We start from the raw sequence: 13,526 nt of genomic DNA on the forward strand, positions 1-13,526 counted from the left end.
AATGTTTCTGTGGGGAGAGGGAGACAGAGTTAGTGTTAATGTTTCTGTGGGCAGAGTCAGACAGAGTTAGTGTTAATGTTTCTGTGGGGAGAGAGAGACAGTGTTAGTGTTAATGTTTCTGTGGGGAGAGAGAGACAGTGTTAGTGTTAATGTTTCTGTGGGGAGAGTCAGACAGAGTTAGTGTTAATGTTTCTGTGCGGAAAGAGACAGTTGGTGTTAAGCTTTCTGTGGGGAGAGAGACAGAATTTGTTTTAATGTTTCTGTGCAGAGTGAAAGGCACAGAGGTAGATTAATTTTTCTGTTGGGAGAGAAATACTTATTCAGTGTTAATATTTCAGTGTTGAAGAGAGGGAGTCACAGTTATTGTTAAGGTTTCTGTGAGGATAGGGAGACTGAGTTAGTGTTAATTGTTCTGTGGGGAGAGAGACGGAGTTAGTGTTAATGTTTCTGTGGGGAGAGAGAGAGAGTTAGTGTTAATGTTTCAGTGGTGGGATTGAGAAAGAGTTTGTGTCAATGTTTCTGTGGGGAGAGTGAGACAGATATGGTGTCAATGTTTCTTCTGGGAGAGAGACGAACTTCGTGTTAATGTTTCTGTGGGGAGAGAGAGAAACAGAATTAGTGTCAGTGTTTCTGTGGAGAGTGAGACAAAGTTGGTGTTAATGTTTCTTTTGGGAGAGAGAGAGACAGAGTTAGTGCTAAGGTTTCTGTGGGGAGACGGAGACAGAGTCAGTATTAATGTTTCAGTGAGGAGAGAGAGACAGAGTTGCTGTTAATGTTTCTGTGGGGAGAAAGACAGTATTAATGTTTCTGTGGGGAGAGAGAGACAGTGTTAGTATTAATGATTCTGAGGGGAGAGATATGGAGTTAGTGTTAATATTTCTATGGTGAGAGAGAGACAGAGTCAGTATTAATGTTCCTGTTGGAGAGAGACAGGTTTATTGTTAATGTTTCTGTGGGGAGTGGGAGACACAGAGTTAGTGTTAATGTTTCTCTGTGGAGAGGGAGACAGATTTAGTGTTAATGTTTCTGTGGGGAGTGGGAGACACAGAGTTAGTGTTAATGTTTCTGTGTGGAGAGGGAGACAGATTTAGTGTTAATGTTTCTGTGGGGAGTGAGACAGATTTAGTGTTAATGTTCCTGTGTGGAGTGGGAGACACAGAGTTAGTGTTAATGTTTCTGTGTGGAGAGGGAGACAGATTTAGTGTTAATGTTTCTGTGGGGAGTGGGAGACACAGAGTTAGTGTTAATGTTTCTGTGTGGAGAGGGAGACAGATTTAGTGTTAATGTTCCTGTGTGGAGTGGGAGACACAGAGTTAGTGTTAATCTTTCCATGAAGAGATGTAGAGACACATTTAGTGTTCATGTTTCTGTGGGGAGAGAGTAAGACCCAGTTAGCGTTTCTGGTCAATGACCTTTCTTCAGAACTGCGAAACGATGTGACAGGTTTTAAACATGTACAGAGATTCAGAGAGAGGGCGTAGGGGAGGAACAGACAAGAGCGAAGCTCTGTGTGTTGGGGAGATTAAAGTGTGGAAGGGCTGATGGTGCAAGATGTAAAGAGATGGTAACATGACAAGCAAAATAGCGAAGGAAAAAGCAAGACTTGCATTTTTTCACACTTCTCCCATCCATCAAACATCTGAAAGCACTTTACAGCCAATGAAGTAATTTTGAAGTGCAGTCAGTGTTGTAATGGGAGAAACACAGCAGCCAATTTGCACACAGCAAGATCCCACAAACAGAAATGTGACCATGACCCAGATTATCTGTTCATTTGTGGTGTTGACTGAGGGATAAATATTGGTTCTGGGATCCAGAGGAGAGCTGCCCCCTGCTCCTCTTCAAAACAGTGCCTTGGGATCTTTTACACCCACCCGAAAGGCCAAAGTGAGGCCTCATTTTAACGTATCATTGTAATAACACAGCTGATGGTGAATGCTGAGCTGTTCAAATCCCAGAGGGAAACTTGAATCAACTTTCACAACTAACTTTCAATTTGCATGTTTCGAGATGCCAGCTTTGAATTCAGTAATAATAAGACCACTGAGTCTTAAGAGGTTTTTATAAAAATAAATTATACACTTATTAATAAAAGAAATGATTATAAGCATATACATATGTCTATAAATTACTGTTTGAATAATTTTTAAATCCTCTAGTTATTCTGGCTCCCAGCTACACCTTCGTTAAGGCAACAGAAAACACATAGATTTTAAGAAGACCCACACAAAGTAAACGATACCCTGAACAGTCGAATTCAAAGTGAGTTCTCTTAACTTCAATCCCTGGATGCAGCAGTTTGTTACATGCAGGCTGAAGGTGTTTCACACTTGTTAGATCTTAAAAAGCTTACCTTTACACACAGCCTTCTCTCCTTTATACATATTTTCCCCTTTGAATGCAAATCCCCATTGTTTCACTCTGTCTTTGGACTTTATCTTTCAGATAATAAAAATCTCTCATAGTACTAAGTTTTACCAGTAATCTTTGGGAAAAATAAACACACTGTTTCTTACACCTGGCTAATTGATACATTGCTCTCCTTTGAAAGCAATTTAGCCTGGTTTATTTTACAAAAATGCAAATTGCCCCCTTTACACTTCGCATTCTAAAACTTCCCCATGTTTTTAATGAATTAGCATTTCAAACCTAACATCTCTTCTTACATCAAAGTACCCAGACTAGCTGCCTATAATTCAATTAAGTTTCACACACACACACATAGACACATAGACACAGAATTGTCTTGTCATAAATTCCAATAACATTATGGACATTACTGTACCTTCCTGACAATCACCCAAAAGATGGCACCGCTGAGAGTGCAGCACACCCTCGCTACTGCACTGGCGGGTCAGACTTCTTTTCTTGAGCTCAATCCCTGGAGTGGGACTTGAACCCAGAATCCTGAGAGTCAGAGATAAGAATGTGACCCTCAGCCACAGCTGATACACTGAGGAAGGGTTTCGAGGAGGCATCAATGACAATGGGGCTATTACCTGAATCTGTGGCCCAAAAAAACTCATTATTCCACCCAGAAATCGGTAAAATGCCGCATTGAAAGAGCCACAGCCTCAGGATAAGGGCGTTGGCCTTTTGGGATTGAGATGAGGAGGAATTTCTTCACTCAGAGGGTTGGTGAATCTTTGGAATTCTCTACCCCAGAGGGCTGCAGAGGCTCAGCTGTTGAGTATGTTTAAGACTGGGATCGATGGATTTTTGAGTGCTAAAGGGTGTGGTGATAATGCAGGGTGGCGTAGTGGAAGTGCAAGATCAGCCATGATCGTATTGAATGGCGGAGCAGGCTCCAAGGAGTGGCCGAATGGCCTACTCCTGCTCCTGTCTCCTGTGTGGCGCTATCTCCTGAGTTTCTGGTGAGATTAGCTGGAAGGAGGCCGGGACCAGAAGGAGGAACTGGCATTTCAGAGGCCATTTGAAGTATGCACCACTCCACTGGGAATAGCAGTCCAATTAATGGTGTCCAGTCTCTGGAGGGAGACAGGGAGCCACATTCTGGATTCAGAGGTAAAAATGCTGGTCCCTGAACCATAGCCAAGTGTCACTTATGGCACAGAAGGGGGCTATTCAGCCCTTCGAGTCCTTGCTGGCTCTCTGCACACCAATCCAGTCAGCCCCATTCCTCCCCGCTCTATCCCCATATCCCTGCACGTTTATTTTCCTCGAGCATCCATCTAATTTCTCTTTGAGATCATTCATCGTCTCCGCTTCCATCCCCGTCATGGGCAGTGAATTCCAGGTCATTACCGCTCACTGTGTAAAAAATGTTGCTCCTCCCATTCTCCTTCCCCTCACCCAAAACCTTAAATCTGTGTCCCCCATGTCTCCCTCCCCAGCCCTTGCACCGTCAGCCAATGGGAACAGTTTTTCTTCATCTACCTTATCCAAACCTGTCACCATCTTGTCCACCTCTATCAAATCCCCCCCCCACAATCTCCTTTGCCCCAAGGAGAACAACCCCAGCTTCTCCAACATCTAACCCCTGTCACTAAAATCCCCTCATCCCTGGGACTGTTCTGGTCAATCTCCTCCGCAACCCTCTCAAAGACCCTCACATCCTTCCCAAAGTGCGGTGACCAGAACTGGACACAATACTCTAGTTGTGGCCTAACCAGAGCTTTATAAAGGCTCAGCATAACTTCCCTGTTTCAATACTCAGTACCTCTGTTTATGAAGCCCAAGGCCTGATATTCTTTGCTAACCACCCTCTCAATATGTCTTGCCACCTTCAATGCACATACACTCCCAGGCCCCTCCGACCCTGCACACTCTTTAGAACTGTACCATTTAGCCTATATTGCCTCTTCATAACCCTTCTGCCAAAATGCACCACCTCACACTTCCCCGTATTAAATTTTATTTGCCACTTGTCTGCCCGCTCTGCCAACCTGCCTTTGCCCAGTTGTGGTTGATGGGTATCATCCTCACTGTTTGCCTCTGAGTTTGGTATCATTGCCAAATTTTGAAACCCTACTCTATTCTGGTATCCAAGTCATTCATATGTAGCATAAAGAGCTGTGCTCCGAGCACTGACTCTTGGGGAACATCACCGTCTACCATCCTCCTGTCTGAAGAACAATCATTTACCACGACTCACTGGTTTCTGTACTTAATCTAATTTTTTATCCACTGATGCCTATTTTGAGCAACAATAGGGTGATATGATAGAAAGAGACGAGGGGCGTTGAGGTACTGATGGAGAGGAATAAATGTCCAGATACATGAGCAACTTGCAAACTTTGGATGGGGTGCAGAGAATTTTGAACAGTTGGAGAATGAAGTGGAGTTTGACTATAGGGTCTTATCTTTAATGAATTGCAAGAGAAACAGGACAGGGATGAACTTGCAGTGCCCATGATGAGATTCTCCACTCTCGCTGATTAATGATAAAATAAGGAACCCAACAAATCAGATTGTGTGTCCCACTTTACAACACAAACAGGATTCTGTTAAAACCACATTTTGTGATATACTTACTTCATCTCTGCAACGCAAGTTACTCTTAACCCTTAGGCTGTTAAGCAACTAAACTCCTCAAATACTCGGACCACTAGCACTGGAACACAAATCCCCCATCAACACATCCCGTTGAGTGGCACCCTCACCCCTGAGAAGTGTAAAAGATCCCCGGGGGATTAGGGGTGAGTTCCCTCCAGTGTCCTGGGGCTAATATTTATCCCTCAGCCAACATCATTAAAAAAAACAGGTTATCATCACATCATTATTTGTGGGAGCTTGCTGTGCGCAAATTGGCTGCTGTGTTTCCTACATTCCAAAAGCCCTTCATTTGCTGTAGAGCCTTTTAGGATGTCCTAAGGTCATGAAAGGTGCTAAAGAAATGCAAAATCATTAATCCACCTAATGCACTGAGCCACAGAGAGCACACCGCGGAGTGAGTTGGTTATGGAAGTCTTGCTCCAACTGTACAGGGCATTGGTGAGACCGCACCCGGAGTACAGTGCACAGTTTTGGTCTCCTTACTTAAGGAGGGATATACTTGGATTGGAAGCAGTTCAGAGAAGGTTCACTCGGCTGATTCTTGGGATGAAGGGGGTTTGTCTATGAGGAAAGGTTGGGCAGGTTGGGCCTATACTCAGTGAAGTTTAGAAGAGCGAAAGGTGATCTTATTGAAACAGATAAGATTCTGAGGGGGCTTTGACAGGATGGCTGCTGAGAGAATGTTTCCCCTAGTGGGGGAATCTAGAACGAGGGGGCACAGTTTCAAAATAAGGGGTCTCCCACATGAGGTGGCGAGGAGGAGGAACTTATCCTCTCTGAGGGTCGTGAGTCTGTAGAATTCTCTCCCCCAGAGAGCAGTGGAGGCTGGGTCACTGAATGTATTCAAGGCTGAGCTAGATGGGTTTTTGATCGACAAGGGAGTTGAGGGTTTTGCGGGGAGACAGATAGGAAAGTGGAGTTGAGGCCACACTCAAATCAGCCATAATCTTATTGAACAGGGGAGCAGATTACTGGGCCAGATGGCCTTCTCCTGCCCCTATTTCTTATGACCTTATGAGTTGTGAACAACCAATTGCTGACCCAGGAAGTAATTACGACAGCATCTACAGTCCAACACTTTAACTAGGTCTAAAAATATCTTAAACCCACAGCCTTCACACTCAAGAGGCAAGGACTGGGCAACACCCGATAAGCTGCAAAAGCCTTGCATTCATATAGTCTCTGGAATGTAATAAAATGTCCCAAGGTGCTTCGCAGGAGCATTGGAACACAAAGTTTTAACCCTGAGTCACCTAAACAGTTATTAGGACAGGCGACCAAAACCTCGGTCAAAGAGGTTGGCTTTAAGGAGCGTCTTCAAAGAGGAGAGAGAGGCAGAGAGGTTTAGGGAGGAGATTCCAGAGCTCTGGGCCCCCCCAGGCAGCTGAAGGCACGGCCGCCCAATGGTGCAGCGATGGGAATCAGGGGATACTCAAGAGGCTGGAATTAGAGAGCGCAGAGACCTCGGAAGGTTGTGGGTCTGGAGGAGGTTGTAAAGATAGGGAGGGGGAGGGGGAGGCGAGGCCCTGGAGGGATTTGGAAACAAGGGTGAGAACTTTAAACCTTAACCCTTAAGTCAGCAAGCAAAGGGGGTGATGGGTGAATGGGACTGACTTGAGAATTGGGAGATGGGGCAGCAGAGTTTTGGATGATGTCAGGTTTACAGAGGGTAGAGTGAGAGAGTGCGGAGTGTGAGACATTCACAGACTTTGAAGAGGAAAGCGAGGTTGGAGATGGGATGCTAGCGGACAGCACCAGTGGGGTCAAGGTTGATGTCTTAGGATGAGGGGAGATGTTGGCAGATTGAAGGAGAAAGAATCAGAACCTGAAGAGAGAGAACGGTTAACAATATCAGCAAACACGACAGCGAGGGGGGTGGGGGTGTGTGGGGGGTGGTGGCGTGGGCAGGGAGGGAGGCTGGGTGGTCAGCAGTCCAGTGGCCATGTGGTCAAGGGAGCAGGAGGTGGGTCTCATGGTCAAGATGAGCTTGGAAAGGGCATGAGGGAGAAATGAGATTCTAGAAACTAGAATTCATGTTGCTACTGCCTCTTTGATCCAATCAATTTGCTAACCAGCCTATTAGGTGATAATTTATCGAACGTATTTCAAAGTCAACATAAGCAACGTTTGCCCTCATCAACCCTCCCTGTTACCTCATCAAAAAATGCAGCCAACTGAGTGAAACACAATTTGCTTTTAACACACCGGGGCTCACTCTCCCTTGTCCGTGGGTGTCTGAGCAGCTGCTGATCTTCTCCTCGATCATCATTCCTGAAACTTCCCCCCAGGGCTGGGCTTAAACTGACCGGCCTCCAGTTGTTGGGCCAACCCTTCCATCCTTTCCGGAGCGAGGGTGTAACATTGGCAATTCTCCAGTCCTCTGTCAGCACCGCTGTATCTCAGGAGGGTTGGAAGATTGTAACCAGAACCTCCACAATTCCCACCCTGAAGTCCCTCAGCACCCTTGGGTGCATCCCATCCGGACTTGTTGACTCCTCCATGTTAAGTCCAGCCAGCCTTTCCAGTATCGCCCCTTGAGCGATTTTGATCTCACCCACTGCCTTCATTCACTGTAGTGTTGATAAAGTCCCTTCCCTTGCTTAACGTCGATGCGCAGTGCAGTATTACTACCCCGACCATGACTTAAGCCTTCACCAATAGGCCTCCATTTTGGTCTCTAATTGGTCCCAATTGGTTGACAATCCCTTTACTGTTACACATGTGCTGAGATAGCAGATATATTCAGAACCTCAAGGCACGAGGTATTAAATCGATGGTGATTAGCCAAGGGATAGGAAACAGAATAGTTGTGAATGGACATGTTTCCCCACTGGTCTCAGTGTCACCATCATTATTAGGTGGCGATTACCTGGGGCTTGAAGTACATTTTCGAATAACACAAGATGTGGCAGCGTAGTAAATAGTGGACATTCAGGAGGAATGATGAGTGGGCAGACAATATGGCAGATACAGGTTAATGCAGTTAAGTTATAAAGTGACGCAGTCTGAGAGGAGCAACATCGATTGGCAGTATAAACTAAAGAGTCTTCCTTTGATTCTTTCACGGGGATGTGGGCTTTGCTGGCCGGTCCCAGCATTTATTGCCCATCCCTATGTTCCCACTGAGAAGGTGGTGGGGGTGAGCCGCCTTCTTGAGCCGCTGCAGTCCCTGTGGTGTAGGTACACCCACCATGCTGTTAGGGAGGGAGTTCCAGGATTTTGACCCAGCGACAGTGAAGGAACGGCCGATATATTTCCAAGTCAGGATGGTGAGTGACTTGGAGGGGAACTTGCAGGTGGTGGTGTTCCCCATGTGTCTGCTGCCCTTGTCCTTCTAGATGGTAGTGGTCGTGGGTTTGGAAGGTGCTGCTGAAGGAGCCTTGGTGAGTTGCTGCAGTGCATCTTGTAGATGGTACACACACTGCTGCTACTGTGCGTCAGTGGTGGAGGGAGTGAATGTTTGTGGATGGGGTGCCAATCAAGCGGGGCTGCTTTGTCCTGGACGGTGTCGAGCTTCTTGAGTGTTGTGGGAGCTGCACTCATCCAGGCAAGTGGGGAGTATTCCATCACACTCCTGACTTGTGCCTTGTAGATGGTGGACAGGCTTTGGGAGTCAGGAGGTGAGTTACTCACCGCAGGATTCCCAGCCTCTGACCTGTTCTTGTAGCCACAGTATTTATACGGCTGGTCCTGTTCAGTTTGTAGTGCCATTGTTAAGGAGTTGCAAGAGCAGAGAGACCTGCGGATTCACATTCACAAGGTGACAGGGGTTGAGTGATAAGGTGGTTAAGAAAGTGTATGGGCTTTCTAAATAGGGGCATTGAATACAGAATAACCGGGTCTGGCTAAACCATTATAAATCACTGGTTAGGCCTCAGGCCTCAGATGGAGTATTGTGTCCAACTCTGAACTGCAGGAAGGATGTCAAGGCCTAGGAGAGGGTGCGGAGGACAGTTATCAGAAAGGGACCAGGGCTGAGGGGACTTCAGTTCATAGGGAGAGACTGCAGATGCTGGGATTGTTCTCCTTTGAGCGGAGAAGGTTAAGCAGGAGATTTAATTGAGGTGTTCAGCATCATGAGGGGCTTTCGATACAGTAAATAAGGAGAATCTGTTTCCCCTGATATGTGGTTCAGTAGACCATAAGACCATAAGACATAGGAGCAGAAATTAGGCCATTCGGCCCATCGAGTCTGCTCCGCCATTCAATCATGGCTGATAAGACTCTCAACCCCATTCTACCGCCTTCTCCCTGTAACCTTTGATCCCCTTACCAATCAAGAACCTATCTATCTCGGTCTTAAATACACTCAATGACCTGGCCTCCACAGCCTTCTGTGGCAATGAATTCCATAGATTCACCACTCTCTGGCTAAAGAAGTTTCTCCTCATCTCTGTTCTAAAAGGTCTTCCCTTTACTCTGAGGCTGTGCCCTCGGGTCCTAGTCTCTCCGACTAATGGAAACATCTTCCCCACATCCACTCTATCCAGGCCTTTCAGTATTCTGTAAGTTTCAATCAGATCCCCCCTCATCCTTCTAAACTCCATCCAGTATAGACCCCGAGTCCTCAAACGTTCCTCATATGTTAAGCCTTTCATTCCTGGGATCATTCTCGTGAACCTCCTCTGGACCCTCTCCAGGGCCAGCACATCCTTTCTGAGATACGGGGCCCAAAATTGCTCACAATATTCTAAACGTGGTCTGACCAGAGCCTTATAAAGCCTCAGCAGCACATCCCTGCTTTTATATTCTAGTCCTCTCGAAATAAATGCCAACATTGCATTTGCCTTCCTAACTACGGACTCAACTTGCAAGTTAACCTTAAGAGAATCCTGGACTAGGACTCCCAAGTCCCTTTGCACTCCAGATTTCTGAATTCTCTCCCCATTTAGAAAATAGTCCATGCCTCTATTCTTCCTACCAAAGTGCATGACCTCACATTTCCCCACGTTGTATTCCATCTGCCACTTCTTTGCCCATTCTCCTAACCTGTCCAAATCCTTCTGCAGCCTCCCTGCCTCCTCAATACTACCTGTTCCTCCACCTATCTTTGTATCATCTTCAAGCTTAGCCAGGATGCCCTCAGTTCCTTCATCTAGATCATTAATGTATAAAGTGAAAAGTTGTGGTCCCAACACTGACCCCTGCGGAACTCCACTAGTCACCAGCCGCCATCCTGAGAAGGACCCCCTTATCCCCACTCTCTGCCTCCTGCCAGACAGCCAATCTTCTATCCATGCTAGTACCTTGCCTCTAACACCATGGGCTCTTATCTTACTGAGCAGCCTCCTGTGCGGCACCTTGTCAAAGGCCTTCTGGAAGTCCAATTCGATAACATCCATTGGCTCTCCTTTGTCAAACCTACTCGTTACCTCCTCAAAGAATTCTAACAGATTTGTCAGGCATGACCTCCCCTTGATGAAACCATGCTGACTTTGCCCGATTTTACCATGCACTTCCAAGTATTCTGAAATCTCATCCTTAATAATGGACTCTAAGATCTTACCAACGACCGAGGTCAGGCTAATCGGCCTGTTATTTCCCGTCTTTTGCCTCACTCCATTCTTAACCAGGGGGGTTACATTAACGATTTTCCAGTCCTCTGGGACCCTCCCTGACTCGAGTGATTCCTGAAAGATCACCACTAACCCCTCCACTATCTCTTCAGCTATCTCCTTCAGAACTCGGGTGTAATCCATCTGGTCCAGGTGATTTATCCACCTTCAGACCTTTCAGTTTTCCTAGCACCTTCTTCTTGGTAATGGCCACCATGCCCACCTTTGCCTCTCGACTCTCTTGAGCTTTGGGGATGTCACTCGTGCCTTCCACTGTGAAGACTGACGCAAAGTACCTATTCAGTTCCTCCACCATTTCTTTGTTCCCCACTACTACTTCTCCAGCATCATTTTCCAGCAAACCAATGTCCACTTTTGCCTCTCTCTTACCCTTTATATGTCTAAAAAAAATCTCTTGCAATCTTGCAATCTTCTTTTATATTACTGGCTAGTTTACCCTCATATTTAATCTTCTCCGTCCTTATTTCTTTTTTAGTTGTCCTCTGTTGGTCTTTGTAGGCTTCCCATTCCACTGCTCTTTGCCGCATTGTATGCTTTCTCTTTAGCTTTTATACTGTCCCTGACTTCCATTGTCAGCCATGGTTGCCTCATCCTCCCTTTAGTATGCTTCTTCTTCCTAGGGATGAATTTTTGCTGTGTCTCCCAAATTACTCCCAGAAACTCCTGCCATTGCTGTTCCACTGTCTTTCCTGCTAGGCTCATCTCCCAGTCAATTCTGGCCAGCTCCTCCCTCATGCCTCTGTAGTTGCCTTTATTCAACTGTAATACTGTTACATCTGATTCCAGATTTTTCCTCTCAAAGTGCAGGGTAAATTCTATCATATTATGGTCACTTCCTCCTAAGGGTTCCTTCACCTTAAGCTCCCTTATCAAATCTGCCTCATTACACATCACTAAATCTAGAATTGCCTGTTCCGTAGTGGGCTCCACCACAAGCTACTCCAAAAAGCCATCTCATAGACATTCCACAAATCCCTTTTCTTGGGATCCACTACCAACCTGATTTTCCCAGTCTACCTGCATTTTAAAATCCCCCATGATCACTGTAACCTTGCCTTTCTTACACACCTTTTCTATCTCCTGGTGTATCTTGTGTCCCACATCCTGACTACTGTTCGGAGGCCTGTACGTAACTCCCATTATGGTTTTTTTTACCTTTGCGGTTCCTCAACTCTACCCACACAGATTCTACATCATCTGACCCTACGTCATTCCTTGCTATCGATTTAATTTTATTTCTTATTAACAAAGCAACTCCACCCCCTCTGCCAACCTGCATATCTTTTCGATAGGATGTATATCCCTTGGATATTTAGCTCCCAGTCCTGATCCCCTTGCAGCCATGTCTCCGTGAGCCCACCACATCATACCCGCCAATTTCAATCTGTGCCACAAGCTCATTTACCTTATTCCGTATACTGCGTGCATTCAGATACAACACCTTCAGTCCTGTATTTCCCATCCCCTTTCTCATTGTCGTCCCTTTATCTGATGTGCTTGAAGTTAGATTCCTAGCCCTTTCCAAACACTCTGTCCTATTTTGTGTTCTGGAGACTTTAATAGCCTCTCCTGGGCTCTCCTTTCTTTTCAGTTTTTTCATAATTTTCCATGAAGTTGAATCGACCCCCCACACGCTAACCTGCTGCTTTGTTTCCCAATTAGTCTTACTTCTTGGAGTTCTACCCTTCCCTCCACCCCCCCCCCCTCTCCTTTCTAGTTTAAAGTCCTGTTGACCACCCTATTTACCCTTTTGGCTAGAACATTGGTCCCAGATCGGTTCAGGTGGAGACCGTCCCAACGGTACAGATCCCTCCTGTTCCAATACTGATGCCAGTGCCCCACGAAATGGAACCCCTCTTTCCCCACCACTCCTTTAGCCACGTGTTTACCTCCCTTATTCTCACATCCCTATGCCAATTTGCACGTGGCTCGGGTAGTAATCCAGAGATTATAACCCTTGAGGACCTGTTCTTTAATTTAGTTCCTAGTTCCTGATAATCCCCAAACAGGTCCTCTTTCCTAGTCTTACCTGTGTTATTTGTCCTGAAGTGGACCACAACAACTGGATCCTCCCCCTCCATCTCCAATATCCTCTCAAGCTGGTCAGAGATGTCCCTCACCCTGGCACCGGGCAGGCAACATACCATGCGGGACTCTCGATCCTGCTTACAAAGGATGCTATCAATTCCCCTAATTATAGAATCCCCTACAACTACCACTTGTCTTTTTGCTCCCCCCTCTTGAATGGCCTCCTGTGCCACGGTGCTGTGGTCAGCTGGCTCATCCTCCCTACAGCCCTGTTCCTCATCCACACAGGGAGCAAGTACCTCGTACCTGTTGGACAAGGTCAAGAGCTGAGGCTCCTCTGTTCCTGGACACAGGATCCCTCTACCTGCCTCACTTGCAGTCACACCCTGCTGACCCTGACCACTGACCGGACTTGAGGTACTTAATCTACCAGGTGTGACCGCCTCCTGATACAAAGCATCCAGGTAACTCTCCCCCTCCTGGATGTGCTGCAGCGTCCAGAACTCGGAATCCAGCTCATCAGTTCTGAGTCAGAGTTCCTCCGGCAACCAACACTTGCTGCAGATGTGGTCACTACAGCTCGCAATGGGATCTGCCAGCTCCCACATCATACAGCTACAGCACATCACCTGCCCAGCCATCTCTCTACTTAGATAATTAATTTATTAATTAGCTTTGCACTGTTTCTTTTTTCAAATTTGGTACAGATTTCCTACCAACCAATCAGGTCACAGCTTTCCTGTGACATCACTTTTTCAGTTTTGGCTTCAGTTACTCTGTGCCCCGAGGTCACCGCTCTGGTGTTCCTCCCTCTGAGTCTGCTCCCTGGAGACAAGGCTACCAATCCCCGAGGTAAGCTAGGTTTATACTCACCGCTCCGGTGCTCCTCCCTCTGAGTCTGCTCCC

The 13,526-nt window shown here is 46.4% G+C and overlaps 1 protein-coding gene across 1 annotated transcript in view; it reads left to right on the plus strand.

The window, feature by feature from the left end:
* Positions 1–2,159: 2,159 nt before the first annotated feature.
* LOC121274478 (cathepsin L-like) overlaps positions 2,160–13,526 on the plus strand; it is a 46,067-nt gene continuing 34,700 nt past the window's right edge. The window contains exon 1 of the mRNA XM_041181811.1: positions 2,160–2,262. The gene's annotated coding sequence lies outside the window, so the exon portion shown is untranslated. The remainder of the gene's footprint in view (positions 2,263–13,526) is intronic.

The sequence above is a fragment of the Carcharodon carcharias genome, assembly GCF_017639515.1.
Source record: "Carcharodon carcharias isolate sCarCar2 chromosome 37 unlocalized genomic scaffold, sCarCar2.pri SUPER_37_unloc_1, whole genome shotgun sequence".
NCBI lineage: Eukaryota > Metazoa > Chordata > Chondrichthyes > Lamniformes > Lamnidae > Carcharodon > Carcharodon carcharias.